The sequence below is a fragment of the Bacillus rossius genome, chromosome 17 (assembly GCF_032445375.1).
Source record: "Bacillus rossius redtenbacheri isolate Brsri chromosome 17, Brsri_v3, whole genome shotgun sequence".
Taxonomy (NCBI): domain Eukaryota; kingdom Metazoa; phylum Arthropoda; class Insecta; order Phasmatodea; family Bacillidae; genus Bacillus; species Bacillus rossius.
The window spans coordinates 10,032,467-10,044,840 of record NC_086344.1 but is presented as its reverse complement, the minus strand read 5'-3'; the positions used below and the strand labels follow the sequence as shown (position 1 = coordinate 10,044,840).

Below are 12,374 nucleotides of genomic sequence, written 5' to 3'. Positions count from 1 at the left end.
TTCAGGTTGTTTTGCTGCGGGTAATTGAAGCTTAAATGAGAAAATTTTTACCAGTTGCTAACTTATGAGACAAGTCATTTATATATTGGCAGTTACTCTGAAACTACTGTGATTTACATTATTCTTCTCACACTCATATTCCTTTGTATTAAATATTATTAAAAGTTAATCTGTGGTTTCATTGTAAAAATTATTTATTCTTGTCTTGTAGTTATTTAAACATATAAGGCTCGCAAGCAGAACCTGATGCTTTTTCCCTGTTTAATGTGTGTATTACTAACCTATTTTGTATCAACATGTTTAATGTTTATAGTGTTAGTCATGATTTAAAACTGTTCCAAAAATGTTGATTGGAATAGTTATAAACAGGCATTCAATTAGTTTTTGAGAGTTTATGTTTGTATATCCCTGATACTTGCTGCTATATTTTGTATATTTAATATTTTATACCATATTTGTAACTTGGTTTTATTACTTTTGTGTGTACTATGAAAAAAATGTAAATAAAGTCTCTTATTTTTGTAACATCTGTGTTTTTCTGCAATCTCCTCCTCATTATTCTGGTTTTTATAAGGTCTTTGTGAATAAAATGTTCTCTATAAAGTCAAACCTCTATCTATCGAACTCGCATGTATCGATTGTCCGTGTTTATCGTATACTTTCTACGGTTCCGGCAAAATTGCCATACAACTAAGGTTAAAAAAGTCCGCTTGTACCGATGTTCGAATTACCTTTTTTTCCGCATTGATCGTACAAAATATGTGGTCCCGTCACTATAAATTATAATAGATGATCGTTTAACCATAAAGATTTTGCAGAAATAACCATTTCTTAGAAAGAAACCGTCATAAAAACAGTAACGATAGTATACAGTAGTAAAAATCACCTTAAATCTGCAGCCAAGTAATGGAGCACGTAAATATGAAGAAAAGACAAATGAACAACAACTTACGAAGAAATATGGATGATGTACCATAACTACAGTACAAACCCAATTGTTATCCTAAGATAATTACCATAAAAAGAACTAAAGATTCTTTGTCAATACCATAATTACTACAGAAGCACGATAGCTACCACATTTGGACTACAGTTACCGTAACAACCGAGATGTATATTTACCGTGACGGTAATGTATTTATTTATGACATATTAAAATTAAAGAACATTATTGAAAAAAAATGATGTTAAATTTTTGTATGTACGTTTGGCACATGTTGCGAAGAAATAATGTGATCTGAAAGAATGCAGTACTACTACGAAAAGTGAAAAGGGTACTCGTGGATTTTTAGGTTATGGCAGTGTCTCTCGTTTTTCAGTAATTTCGGCCGAAAATTAACAAACGTATCGGAAGTCGACAGAAATGCCAATTCAACTAAATATTGGTAAAATCGGCTTCTTCAGTACAGCTCTACATTTAATGACATGAGTAAACATATTTCAGACTTCAGGATATTGAAAAAGTCTTTAATTTCCATGTAGATTTATTGTGCGTATGTTTTTTTTGCAAGTGTAAATTGAATTAAGTAAAATACTTCCATTTTTATTTATTTTTCAACTGATTTAACTTTAATGACAAGTAACTGATATATTTCTGACACTAATTTTGGGTTGAAATATTATTTTTTAAAAATTCTTAGAGTGAAGTCCACATCTATTGAATGTCCGCATCTACTGAATTTTTTTGTTGGTCCCCTGAAAAACGATAGATAGAGGTTTGACTGTATTTTGTTAATTTATAATAGTTTTGCTTACTGTCTCTTAGGGCCAGGGGACAGACGGCCCTTAAATTGACGGGTTTTTCACCCCCTTGAGTATTGGCTGTCTGGTCACAGAAAGCAATATATAAATTGATTTTTAATTACTCAATATTGCGATTATGCAACTGAATTGAAATAAAGTTTAACACAGCACATCATAAAAAGTAAGGAAAATTTAAATAGTCCCACATTTATGTTAAAAAATCCAACTACCTTTTGCTGTGAACTCCCTCCACATAGAATAAAACGATTAACAAACTTTAAAAGAAACTAAGTGAACATAGAATAATTATTTATTCCTAACATGACAAAAGCTTAATGGCTAAAAAAATACAGGATACCACAAATTAAAAAAAATTATAAAAACACCAACTCAACAAATTTAATGGTTACTAGAGGCCAAACATCCCTGAAATGTGTATTTTATGTTCACTACAAGACCAAGGGGTTTTAAACCATTAAAAATTCAGTTCTGACTACAGACATAACAATAAACTTTAAATGAAAAGGGCACAAATTTGGACAATTGTTTAGCATGGTAGGATAAGATATATTCACTAAAATACCAAAGAATATAATAGGATCCAGCTCCATCTGTCAACATTTGCCTCCATCTATTTTTGTTTCCAAATGATTTTAGTTACAATGTTGCTCGAACTTATCATGATTGCTAGAAATACTTTATTATTACTCCCTATGTTGTTAGTCACTGATTAAGATTTTTACATCGTTAAGTTAGAAGTTGTATTACTAAAAGTCAGTCTTCGCTAGAAATGAGATAACACAAAATAAATCAAACTTTATTTTAATTTTTTTTTAAATATATACAGTCAAACCTCTATCTATCGTTTTTCAGGGGACCAACAAAAAAATTCAGTAGATGCGGACATTCAATAGATGTGGACTTCACTCTAAGAATTTTTAAAAAATAATATTTCAACCTCAAAATTAGTGTCAGAAATATATCAGTTACTTGTCATTCAAGTTAAATCAGTTGAAAAATAAATAAAAATGGAAGTATTTTACTAAATTCAATTTACCCTTGCAAAAAAAAAAAATACGCACAATAAATCTACATGGAAATTAAAGTCTTTTTCAATATCCTGATGTCTGAAATATGTTTACTCATGTCATCAAATGTAGAGCTGTACTGAAGAAGCCGATTTTGCCAATATTTAGTTGAATCGGCATTTCTGCCGACTTCCGATACGCTTGTTAATTTTCGGCCGATATTACTGAAAAACGAGAGAGACTGCCATAACCTAAAAATCCACGAGTACCCTTTTCACTTTTCGTAGTAGTACTGCATTCTTTCAGATCACATTATTTCTTCGCAACATGTGCCAAACGTACATATAAAAACTTAACATCTTTTTTTCAATATGTTCTTTAATTTTAATATGTCATAAATAAATACAGTACCGTACCCTCCTTTATCTATGTATACATCTCGGTTGTTACGGTAACTGTAGTGCAAATGTGGTAGCTATCGTGCTTCTGTAGTAATTATGGTATTGACAAAGAATCTTGTTCTTTTTATGGTAATTATCTTAGGATAACAATTGGGTTTGTACTGTAGTTATGGTACATCATCCATATTTCTTCGTAAGTTGTTGTTCATTTGTCTTTTCTTCATATTTACGTGCTCCATTACTTGGCTGCAGATTTAAGGTGATTTTTACTACTGTATACTATCGTTACTGTTTTTATGACTGTTTCTTTCTAAGAAATGGTTATTTCTGCAAAATCTTTATGGTTAAACGATCATTTATTATAATTTATAGTGACGGGACCACATATTTTGTACAATCAATGCGGACAAAACGATAATTCGAACATCGGTACAAGCGGACTTTTTTAACCTTAGTTGTATGGCAATTTTGCCGGGACCGTAGAAAGTATACGATAAACACGGACAATCGATACATGCGAGTTCGATAGATAGAGGTTTGACTGTATATACAACTTCTAACTTAACGATGTATATATATATATATATATATATATATATATATATATATATATATATATATATATATATATATATGCATGCAGGCAAAACAAGTCATTATTGTATGTAGCATGCACTTCTTATTCCACAAAGTATATACGTACCATGTTTGTTTGGAGATGGATAAATTTTCATTATTTTTGCGAAGCAAGTAGAAGTCTCAATCTGTCAACCAATAAGTTTAAAGTCTTCCTACGTTATGTAATCAGTCTCTTCAGCTGATAAAAGTATTATTACTAATACTTGTAAAATCTAAGAAATCTCCTGTTTTAAGTCATTAAAATTGTCATCTCAGTGACATCATCATACGCTTGATCAGAATAATTTATTTTAATAATTCTTTTCCATCATTTTAGTCTCAGCACTTCATCAAAGTCTTCAATCTTGTGAGCTTCAACATCTTCATCACAGTCTTCGCACTTGTCAGCTTCAAGTTCTTCATCACAGTCTTCGATCTTGTTTTAAAGTGTTTTCAATTTCATGGAGGCAGTCTACTCAATTCTCATTAAGATGCTACTTTCTTTTGTATTTAGTTCCAAATAATTAGCAAGATCTTGGATAGTACTGTAGGAATCAGGGTTGTTCATTTTTTTGTACATGATAGTTGTGATCATAATATTTTGCCATCATTACACTTCCTTGCTGTTATAGACACACCCTTATTATTCAGCCCTGTTTTACAGATAGAGCTTTGCCGTACCTTAAGGGGAAGGAGAATCATCTTACAAGCAAGTGTGTATTTTTAATAATACTTTTAAGTAACCGAAGAGATTGATTACATAACATAGGAAGATTTTAACATATTGGTCGATAGTTATGACTTCTACTTGCTTCGCAAATATGATGAAAATTTATCCATCACCGAACAAACTTGTATAAATTTCATGAAATATGTAGTGCCTATAGCATTCAATAATGACTTAATTTCTCTGCATGCGTATTGAAGTGAAAAATACATAAATACATTTAAAAAGTATAAAGTTTTTTTATTTTTTTCGTATTTCATGTAATCTAATTTCTAGCTAAGACTAATAATACAACTTCTAACTTAAAGATGTAAAAATCTTAATCAATGCAATGACTAATAAAATGGAGAGTAATAATAAAGTATTACTAACAGTCGGGATAAGTTTGAGCAACATTGTAACTAAAATCATTTGGAAACAAAAATAGATGGAGGCAAATGTAGTCAGATGGAGCTGGATCTTATTATATTCTTTGGAATTGAATATATCTTAGTGATTGTATCCTACCATGCTAAATGATTGTCCAAATTTGTGCCCTTTTCATTGAAAGTTTGTAGTCGAGTCTGTAGTTAGGACTTAATATTTAACGATTTTAAACCCCCTTGGTCTTGTATAGCCCGTCCCACTCTTAGATTGCAGTACACGGCTTATGGCGCGCGCGCTGTTGCCAAATCTCTAACACATTACGAATTTCAGGAGATCAGTGTCTTTGTAATTTGGATCGAACAAGAAGCATTTTAAGAAATCATATCGTAATTTATAATATTTTATACTATTACACATATAAATTTGTAATAATGCCACTTTTATGTAAATTTCAAATAAATACTACCTATTGTAGACGAAAATTTCTTATAGTTTTCTTTTCTGTTCTAAAAATCCCATATATATATATATATCACATTTTCATGGGCCCGATAAATGCCTTATTTTTGGACAAGTCATGTCCAAAATGATAAATAAAATACGGTAATGGAAATTCTCGGTAGAGTAATTTATGGGAAAAATCCGAACAATTAGTTCAAAAAGGGGAAGATTTTTTGAAAAACAGAAAAATCGCAACAACTCCCATAATATGAATAATATCGAATCCGTTTTAACGTATGATAACTCGGATTACCTAATGCCGAAAAATGTTTTCTAAATACATTTTTGATACGACCAGCCATAACTGCATGGGTCCGAAAAAAATTTTCACCGGACAAAAAACGTAACTGCCTTAGTAGACACCTTATAAAATCTGTTTAAATTGTTTGTAATAATATCATAATTATTTTCCAAAACTTTGTCTAAAACAATGTTTGATAAGATGCTTGGTGTTGAGAAGGATAGAAAAATAATTCAAAATTTTGTACCATGATCGCTATTGAATTCCTTCATATTTATTTCATACATTTTACATATTATGTTCAAGAATCGATTATAATATTTTTTGTTAACTAAGGAAGCCATGTATTTGAAATTGCTTGTAGGACAGAACCCCACTTATCTAAAAATTCCTCTTACGACGGCAGCGCGCGCTCTTGTACTGATAAGACACATCTTTAACAGCTATTTCCCCGGAAACTGTAGAAGCAATTGAGATGGATCTGCTTTTAAAAACTAATTCAATTCATTGTGAACATTTTTCTCGCTTTCGTCCCCCATCTATCTTTAATAGAAAAAAAATTTTCCGCGGGTCAACTTTTTGATGTGTCAGTTTGTGCGAAAATGCATTTCAATATATTAAAAAAATTATTTAAGTGAAACCTGTACAGTTTTTGTCTTAACATTTGTTCGGTGGCGTCCTAAGGCATTAATTTACTAATAAAAAAAATCTGAATGAAATACACATGTTGGTTTCCTTTTTTTGATGTGAAACATATCGGAATACTTCAAAACAGTTCGCAGCGAATAAGTTATGTTTTTTAATTTTTTCGGACACTTAAAATATTGTTAATTATTTAAAATAAGCATTGCCTGATGCGTATTTTGATTCTATACAATATGAAAAAAAGCTTGGTCCGAAAATTAAAATTTTTAATTTCGTTTGATATTTGGCAACAACGCACGAAGAAACAAGGACAGTGCTAACGGCAATCGGCGTGTGTTAGAGAGAGAGAGAGAGAATGCGCCCATTTACTTCCACACTGCAATCTAAGAGTGGGATGCTCTATAGTAAACACAAAATACACATTTGAGGGATGTTTGGGCTCTATAGTAAGCATTAAATTTGCTGTATTGGTTTTTTTATACAAAAAGTTTTTTACCATGTGGTTGATGTATCCATGTAGACATTTAGCCTTGTAGCCATGTTTGGAATAAATAATTATTCTATGTTAACTGAGATAAAATGATTAACAAACTTTAAAAGAAGCTATGTTAAGGGAGTTCACAGCAAAAGGAAGTTATAAGTGGATTGATATGATACTGAAATTACTAAATGACTATAATAATAGGAAAAACCAAACAATTGGTGTGGCACCTGTGAATGTAAAAGGAAAACTGTTTATTCAAATACAAATAAACTAGGGGTAAGAAATTTAGAGCTAAAGTTGGTGCTTTTGTACGAATTTCTTTATAGTTTATATAAACGAACTTTCGAAAAAGAATACACATCTAACTCATCAACCAAAATTATGTGTAGCAAAAATATATAATTTCCACCCAACATTTATAACCAGGAAGATTTAAGAGGTTCAGTGATAAGAGTTGGATTATACGATGTATAAATTCAACCTAAAAAGGACCCAAACAAATATTTGGTGGAGCAAGTGATACCCTGGAAGATGATTGCTTGTTTGTGAAGTGACTAGGATTTGATAAATCTGAAAGCACCTAGATAAAAACTACTGATTTTATATAATTTAAAATTTAGTGTGATGAGTTATTTTTTTTATATATTGTGATGTGTTGTAAATTTTTACGTAGTGTGATGTGTTGTAAATTTAATGTTAATAAATGCAGGTATTGAATAAATAATAATTTTTACTTATTCCTGTACCGTTTGAAACTTGTCACTAACTACTAGGCCGGGATGGTCGTAGAAGGCACTTAAAACAGTAAAATGGTATTAGGAGGCTGGGGACGTTGGATGCAGGACTAAACCACACAGCTATCACAGCTAGGGATGGCCATGTGGCGAGAGGGAGGGGTAGGTACGCTGACGTCAAAGGATGTGCGTTAGATGTGCATGCGCTTGGGATTCATGAACAGGGCAGGAATGTAAAGGGTAGTGAGTTGGGGGAGGAAGGGGGGTAGCGATGGTTCAAAGTTACCGACACAGCTAGTAAGATGTGTCGTGCACAGATACCTGGGCGGCTGGTGCTCCTCCAGTGAGCTCCGAGTTCACTCAAACTTGTACTTAAAAGGCTCGGCTACCTCTCCTACTTTCCAGAAGGTTTCGGCACAGCCGACCCCAAATGTAGCAATCAGGAAATAAACTAGCTGAGTGGACCCCAGAGCGACCCGGTGCCGGGCGAGTGGTCGGGCCCACGCCACTCACCGGTGTGTGCGACGCCAGCCCAGCTACCGCCCGTGCTCCCGCCACCGCTCAGCTGCGGCGACACCCAACCAGCCTGCACCAACACAGGAATTTAAAGGCGGCTATACCGAATAATTCTGAAACACAATATCTCTCTCTGCTAACAGAACTGAGTCCCACCGAGCTAAAACAAAACTAATAAAAAAAAAATGAAAAATTTAAATTTCTGCAATTAAAATTAAAATACCAAGGAAAATATTGAAAACCATCATAAAGAACTGCAAATTGCGAAATCAGGTTCTCCGACCAGACGAAAAGCATCAATCAAAGCCTACCGTAAAAAAGTTTGAAACTCCCTTTTGCAAAAAAAAAAAAAAAAAAAAAAAAAAAAAAAAAAAAAAACAAGATATTCAAAGCTAAAGAAAATAGAAAATAATAATAATTTTTGTACTGACTACAAAAATAAAATGTTTCTTTCTCAGGATTGGTTAGACTTTTGTGTCTTCACATAGTGTTATTTTATAAAGCTGACTGTTTTTAATAGTGAAAAGAAATTGGTGTAACAAGTTAATTTAACTGATCCAAGAAGAATTTTTTTGTCTTAGCTGTTTGATGCACGATACGAATTCTCCAAGGCAGGACTGTCCTGAAGCGTAGCCCCCTGGGTCACGACCAAGGAACAGCGACAGGACTCCGCCTCCGCCTCGGAACAGCTCACTTCTACTGCAGCCATCTCAGCCAGACGACTGCTGTAACAATCACCCACAACAACACATCAGACATCACACTCCTAACCAAATTACTTCTAAACACATTTATTACGATTAAATATTTTAACTGTACAAAATTACTATTTTTTATTCAACTTTTTAAAATTATTTAGGTATGCATCGTTATATTAAATAAAAAAGTACCAACTAGAATTTTAAACTTTCCTTATACTTCAACTACTGTGGGTGAGTATGGATACCAAACAATGGAAAACAATTCCTAAATCAACAAGAAATTTAACTTAACAATGCTTGAACTCACGACTCTCAAAACATCCGACACGGGAAAACTACTTAGGCTTGACGACACTGCACTGTACCCAACTCAGGATCTCGTACAGTTCATCCACAAACGACACAACTGCTTCAGAGCTGTAACTGGGCTGCAAGTCTCTTCTTGGTGGCAGCAGCTCTGCCCACCAACAGCATTGCTCCCTGGAGCCATCGTGGCTAACCCACACGAGACAACACACTCGCTGGCTTCCGAAACAAAGTCACGCTTCTTCTGCTGCTACAAACAAAGTTTGGTTCGGGCCCCGACCAAATATTCCTGGCCCACAACCATCAAGTCTCTTGTAAGAGAGTCCAACCACGAAGATAACTCAAAACACCTCCAGCAGGGCACGCTGATGCTTGAAAAAAAAAAACTTCACACTCCCCCTTCCTTCTGTTCCCTAACTAGGATGTCAAGTCCAGCAGTACGTCATGGCCGGTAGGAAGAGGGGGAAAGAAGTGGCAGGCTTCAATGTCACCCCAAAGTCCTAAGCCATACCTAGCTTAATTCTTTAAATCATTATAAACTGAATTGTTAAAATTTCTCAAAAGAAATAAGAAATACTTATTTTAGTTCAAACTTTTAACTTATTACCTAGCAAAACTAGAAAACATTCGCCCTCACTCATTTGTATCAAGAGAAAAATTTTTTTATCCTCATTAAAAAAACAAGGATTAGAATTTTTGTCATTTTTAATTTTTAGTTATAAATGTAAAGAAATCTATCAACCCAAACTTTAACAAAATTTTATGTCAGTACTTAATAAACTACAAAATTTAGTTGGCTTGATTCTCTCATGAAATCAAAACAACGTTAACTCATACACACATTACCAAAACTTTAATGCTAAAACATAACTTGATAACAAACGTATTTTTAAACTGTACTGCTTTTCCAAACTTAATGATTTTTAAGTTGTCAACCCACAATAAAACCTTAATCCTTAAATTCATAAGACTCTTGAAATGAATAAGACAGCACACATTGTGATGTCCGGTCTGTAAATAAAATTAATTAAAATCACTCAAACCGTCACTTAGTTTAGTCTTCACTCAGGTGTCGTTCGCATAGCTTGTATCAATAAATAAAAATAGAGATTAAAAAACTTTAAATGACCGTGTTAAAATCTGTAGTCTGACAAGATGTCCCATTGAATTTGGATGCCATCTTTTTCCATGTCTTCATCTCGATATCTTCTAACATCATGGTCTCTTATAGAGGAAGGGTAGCTGGAACACTCGAAACAACCATTTGTAAATACCCTTATTCACAAACCCTCAATTATGCTTTTATCCTGCAAAGAAATCAATTAGTACACATTCACCTTGACTCATAATTTTCTTTTTTCTCTCTCTCTCTCTCAATCTACCTAAAAAAATAATTCTATTAATCTCCCACATTATTTCCTTAAATTATGCACATGTACTTTGATCACTTACACTAAATCATCCTCACCTAATTTACTTGAAATAAATTAACTAAACCAAACACAATCAGCTATGGCAGAATATAATTTACTAGCATTTCTCTGTACTGATCCCTACAAAAGCATAACTTATTCATCACTTTCATCTTACAAGTTAAAATAAAATACTGTGAAATAAAAATAGACAGTTATCTCCTTAGTAACAAATTCAAAAATTATCTCTTACCTTCTAACTTTTCCTTTAATTAAATTACACTAACTTATAATATTACCTACCTTATTTCATTAGGCCTACACAAATTGTACATCAAACAGCCTGTTCCCCAAAACCTCTATGCCTCCATTCAAAATTAGACCATTTTGAAGATAAATCTTTTTTCCTTACTTATACTTCTCTGTACCTCATAATTTATCTATTATTCTCTTAAACACTTTTAAGGATAATTTTATGAAAAAATAGGGGCTTAACCCCAAGCTCTGTTCACACTTTCACAGGAAACCATTCTTAGTCTCAATAGAGCTGCATAAAAATTAACCTCCTGCTTTTAACTTCATAAAACACTCAACCTTTTCTAAGGGCAACAAACTTATCTTTATTTTCTTAACTTAAATAAAAATTCCTCACTTATTCTCGGTTACTTTACTTCAGCTTGGTTTTCCACCTTTAAATAATTATTCGAACCGACATAAACAAACACAATATACACCGGTACTTAGCTAAAATTACAGTACACCTAACAACTCTTTTCAAACTATTCAATTAGCTGCATACTTTCCTCTTGTCCTGAAACAAAGTTATACATACAAAATTATCACTAAATTATTTATTACAACTAATTTACCGTACATGAACGCCCCCAGCTGATGGCAATGTCACGTCTCGTGGCTACGTTCAGCGGCAGCCAGGCCTGCCAACTGCTGCTACCTCAGCCACTCGTTGCCAGAGAGCAGCACATACTGCGCTCGCTCTGCGCCACTGCCAATGCATATGCTAGAAAAACTCAACATTTTCCCAAGACAAACAGCGCAAAACTGCAATGATGTATGTTCGAACAGCTGCATTCCCCATTGCAGGAATCACTTAAAGAACGTAAAACTTAATCTGTTTGAGCAAAGTGTTGGACATTGTGAGACCTGTCCGTTCATGACGTCACGCCATGTTTATGTGCGGCCAATCAGGTCATGGTTCAGAGCACACCGAGATTGTAAACTGCCAGATGCACAGAATAATTGCCATTGAACCTTGTTCAGATAGCTATCCTTTATGGAGAAGATCTGTGCAATTCATTTAATGCAGCTTGTCAAGTCTCATGTTAGTACGCTATTATGCTGGGCGTGTAAGTAATTCTCCTGCTTATCTGTAATTGCCTTTATTCTATGTTTCTGAAAATGTGTAGTTTTGTGATAAAAATCCATTATGAACCTCTAGTTTTCACTTTATAGTCTCACAGCCCACAGAAGCTTGAGCTTCAGAGCACGATCTTTTTTTTAAATAGTGTTTTCTAATGTTGGGTCTGGACACAGCTTTACTGAGATTGGCTGGTGTTGTTTTGTTTGGAGATACCCCTATATATTTTAAAAAATCAGAAAACATACACGTATGAAATTTCTTATTTGAAGCCTAAAACCTATATTTTACAGCAAAATGTTTTGGGATGTTGCAAATTTTTTTGCGCTTACTGCATAAAATGCACTGAGAAAAATACTTACAGTGTTTAATTATACGTATTATAAACCATGACTTTGAATTATTACTCCATAATAGCTTACGTTTTATACACCAAATTTCCAATAACAAAAGTAATCTTTACAATAGCACCAACCCGATGATGAAATTGAAATTGATTAATTTAAAAACATGTCCTTAATCAAATAAACAAATCATTGAGAAATTTTTTGTTATTGCTTTGAATAAACTAAAGGT

The 12,374-nt window shown here is 33.3% G+C and overlaps 1 protein-coding gene across 1 annotated transcript in view; it reads left to right on the top strand.

The window, feature by feature from the left end:
- The window catches only part of LOC134540997 (electron transfer flavoprotein-ubiquinone oxidoreductase, mitochondrial), a 54,365-nt gene extending 54,184 nt beyond the window's left edge, over positions 1-181 (top strand). The window contains exon 12 of the mRNA XM_063384109.1: positions 6-181. The gene's annotated coding sequence lies outside the window, so the exon portion shown is untranslated. The remainder of the gene's footprint in view (positions 1-5) is intronic.
- The last annotated feature ends 12,193 nt before the right edge of the window (positions 182-12,374 follow it).